The sequence below is a fragment of the Nuphar pumila genome, chromosome 8 (genome assembly GCF_984573655.1).
Source record: "Nuphar pumila chromosome 8, dmNupPumi1.hap1.1, whole genome shotgun sequence".
NCBI lineage: Eukaryota > Viridiplantae > Streptophyta > Magnoliopsida > Nymphaeales > Nymphaeaceae > Nuphar > Nuphar pumila.
The window spans coordinates 119471717-119476344 of record NC_143256.1 but is presented as its reverse complement, the minus strand read 5'-3'; the positions used below and the strand labels follow the sequence as shown (position 1 = coordinate 119476344).

The 4628-nt window shown below is 40.9% G+C and overlaps 1 pseudogene; it reads right to left on the bottom strand.

Annotated features, from left to right (window-relative positions):
• Nucleotides 1–2292: 2292 nt before the first annotated feature.
• Nucleotides 2293–4005, bottom strand: LOC149830412 (putative receptor-like protein kinase At2g42960; annotated as a pseudogene).
• Between the last annotated feature and the right edge of the window lie 623 nt (nt 4006–4628).

The window sequence follows — 4628 nt, the reverse complement described above, 5'->3', positions numbered from 1 at the left end:
AATGCACTTTTGCGCACATCTCTTACTTATATACAGGTACATGTAAATTTAAGTTAGTTATACTAATGCAAGATTTTTAGTGGTTTACCACCATGCAATTAATGGGGAGCTATTAATGCTATTGAAACTTGCATCAAACATTTAGCTGAAATCATAGTGACGGCAATCCAAACAGTGTTATATCTGAAATTAGTTTAGATAATTATGTATTCAAAGCAATTTCAGAATGCTTCAGGTACTGAGTGTGTGCCTCAGTACCTTGAGCGTGCGCCTCAAAAGCGAAGCGCACGCTCAAGGTACTGAGGCGTTTGAGTCTTGAAGCATACGCTTCACATGGGTGAAGTGCACGCCTCTCATCGAGGCGCGCTTCGCCTGTAAGGCGTACGCATTATGTAAAGCAAAAAAAACCCGACTCTTGTCTCCTCCCCTTTCTCTATAGCCGATGACCTTCACCCGCACCATCCCTATGGCGAAAATACGACTAGAAGGCTGTGAAGCATAGCCCCTTCCCAAGGTATACTCTCTCTCTCTCTCATAGGAACATATAACCTGCTTTGCCAGACCACAGGGTGTTGCGTGTTCGGGGGGGTTGCAACTTGCACATATAACCTGCCCCAAGATTTAAGTCGTTAAAAGAGAAAGAACAAGAAGATCGACGTCTCTGGAAGCTCTCACGAAGAACATCATCATCTTCCCCTTTTTTCTATCTAGAACCAGAGACGATCTCTGACTCTTGGGCCATTCGAAACCCTAATCTCGTCATCCATGGCCTCCCTCATCGTCTGCCGACTCTCGCCGCTGTTCCCGCGTGGCTTCTGCTTCCCTTTCGCTCCGCCTCTCCACGGTCGGAGCTCTATGATGATCGTCTACTCGAGGCGATTCTTCTCGAAATCTCCTTCGTTGTATGCGAGTTCTAGGCTGTAGAGTGAAGTCTTATGCTTCTTCTTTCGGAAGGAACCCGACTGGATGGAGGATTCCCGAGAATGTGCGAAGAGGGAGGAGGATCGCGTCTCGTTTGATCTCAACATCACTGTCCTGCTCGCTAGGTTCGCCTTCAGAACGTAAACGAGGCCGCCTGTGAGTTTTGTAGCATCCCCCCCTTCTTTCTTTTGTTTCGTGTAAACTGTAAAACCCCCTTTTATTACTAGCCGTATTTCCACCGGCGATCAAAATATTTTATTTTATTATTTTGATCATGAAGCTTACGCTTCAACGCCTCGAGGCGTACGCCTCGCTTCATAACAGGCTCAACGCCTCACTTCGCCTTATCACATTTAACAACCTTGATGGTAAGTGTTAGATGCAGCAAAATTTCTCTTTTTTTTAAAATGTTTATGCATAAAATTCCTATATCAGGTTTGGTTTATCAACATCCAACCCAGAACCAGTACATTTATTACTAGAAATTCTAGGTCCAACCTGATTAATTAGCTAACTGAAAACTGCTCCAGTACGTCCACTACCTAACGCTATGACCAATTGTCAGCTATATGCAGTTGTGATTGGCATGCTGCCAAGTTGGCTGAAGGTGGGTTAGGTCCATCCCCATATCCACAATGTGTTTATTTGGACAGGTGCTTACACACACTACAAGAATTCCGTGGATTAGCGACGGACGTTATCCATCGCTAATCCGCCGCTAAAATTGTTAGCGATGGATTTGCGATGGATAGCATACATCACAAATTTCTAATCGCTAATTAACGACAGAAATAATCCGTTGTTACTTTCGGCGCTAAATTGTGAGGGATTAGTGAATGCCACAATTTGTCACTAAATAACGACTAATTTTGTTTTTGCGACAGATATAAATCCGTCGCTAATCCATCACTAAAATTTACCGACGAATAATATTCATCGCTAATTTGCGTCGTTATTTTATGCCTGAATTTTCGCTGAATTTTAGTGACGGATACATACACTACAAGAAAAACGTGGATTAGCAATGGACGCTATCCGTCACTAAACAGTTTAGCGACGGATAATGTTCATCGCATATTTTTGGTTGCTAATTAGCGACAGAATGGATCTGGTTCTACTTTCATCGCAAATTTGCGATGGATTAGCTACATAAATGATCCGTCACTAAATAAGCACCGATTTGGTTTGTGACAGATAAATATTCAGCGCTAATCTATCACAAAATTAGCGATGGATTATATTCCGTCACAAAACCAAATATTAGCGATGGATATTATTCGTCGCTAATCCATCGCAAAATTTAAAAAAAAAAATTGTTTGAAGAAAGACATCTGACTGATTCTCTCCACCGCTTTCAACAGGAATCAAGATCTACTTTGGCATTGTTAGGTTGTCTTTCATCGACTCGATTTCTACGCTACCAGCATGACTGCGCCTGTTCCTGCGGTCCTGCAAAAGATCACCAAAACCCAATGTTCATGAATGATGCATGGATGCAAAAATCACAAGGAAACGTTTAAAATTGGCTTGCTCTGTAAGACCTCACGGTAGGGGAATTTCTCTGCTTCAAGCATTCTGACAACTTGACCCATCTGGGGTCATTTTTCTGACTCGGGATCTACACAACGCAAAGCAATAAGCAGCGCACGTTTCAGAGCCCGTGTAGATGGCTTAACTTCCAAGTTTGGATCTATAACTTCCTCAGAACACCTACTTGACACCATCTGTTTGAGCCACTCCACGAGATTCACCTGTGTACAAGTATTCCCACACCCAAGGTTACTTGGACTTCAACTCTCTCTCTCTCTGTGTGTGTGTGTGTGTGTGTGTGTGTGTGTGTGTGTGTGTGTGTGTGTGTGTGTGTGTGTGTGTGTGTGTGTGTATTAGCGGCTTTACCTTATTGGCAGGCCGACCATAATCAACAAGGTCTCTTCTAGTAATTGCCTCCAGCAAGAGGACACCAAAGCTGTAAATATCACTCTTCTCATTCAATAGCCCAGTGTTCGTATATTCTGGTGCTACATATTTGAAATCACGAGAACGGTATGATAATTTCAAAATCATTAGAATTATGTGCCCCTGTTGCAGATGATAATAAAGAAATATACAGCAAGTATGCAGACTGCAAGGAATCAAATTTGTACCTAAACGTTCCCATCACTCTTGTAGTTATATGGCTCTTTCCTGATCCCAGGACTTTAGCTAGTCCAAAATCAGAAACCTTCGCATTGAAAGCTTCATTGATCATGATATTGCTTGATTTTATGTCTCTATGAACAACTTTTGGTTCATTAGCTTCATGTAAATATGCAAGCCTGCAGAAATTGGAACAAGAGAACTTTACATTCTATAGATAAGCAGAGAAGAAAATGCTTTACCTGTGAGTTCCTTCCACACAGTAACCTAATAGACGTACAAGATTTTTGTAACTCACATGACCAATAGCCTCCACCTCTACTTTAAATTCCTTCTCTGCCTGTCCTCTGTAACATTTCAATTGGAGTCAGATAGTAACATAAACATAAGGCAAGAATGATGATGGTCAACTTTATTGAAGTTACATGTTGTTAAGGAGCTTCTTCACAGCTACAGATGTCCCATTGATCAACTGTCCTTTATACACAACCCCATATCCACCCTCACCAAGCACGTTATCCCTTGAGAATTGATTAGTTGCCAACTCTAAATCCCTTAAAGTAAACCAATGCCCCCAACCAAGATGTGATACCTTAGGCAAACCTGTTAATGGTGAAGCTGTCCTGAAACCATATGATGAAGATGGGTTATGGACATGCCTCGAATTTCCATCATCACCTGATTGCAAACTGCCAGCTCTCTCCAGCTGTCAGAATCTTTTATACTTGATTGATCATGTAAACCAAAGGCAAGACCATCATGATCAAGGTAATCTGAGCGCAGATTATCGAGGGTCCTTTTTTATTTTCTTTGAGAAGCCAACCACATCGCCAAGATGGATAGAACCAATGCTATGAATATCCCAACTGAGATACAGATCACGACCCATAATTTAAGAGCAAACACCAATGTCTTTCTCGATAGTGATTCACTCAGGGAGGATGACATCTTTTATACTACTAAAAAACAAAATTGCAAACAGTAATTAGCATCAACTAGATACTCCAAATTCTTACATTCTTGAGAAACTCAGACTATCTTAGGTTGTCCTATAAGAAAGTGAAATTGTTCAATATTCGAGTAAGTTAGAAGCACATTAATGTTGATATAAAATATGAAGCTCCACCAAACTACCACACAACATGAAAACCTTCCACTATGCAATAGAACTTTTCCTGAACCTAAACACCACCATCACCAACAATGGGCCTGCCAGTAAAGGGCTGAACTTGCACACCTACATATACTTCATAATCCAAGAGAACAAGTAATATACAATCTTTAAAAAAAGCTTTCGCTTATAACACACATCGTGGAATCTCTCATCGAGAGATTCAACGAGGCATATCATTCGCTCCTTTTCTAAATGGTTGCATCGTTTAGACATTGAAGATGTCACCAAATACAACACTTTCAGGAAGCCCATGGCAATTCTTCATCATGTACATTATCAGTACATTATATTAAAAAAAAAATTGGATTCCCGGAAACATCTGTTGGATCATTTTTTGGATCACACAGTTTCACAATTGTCATTATGATATAAAACACGATATAAATAAGAAAATACA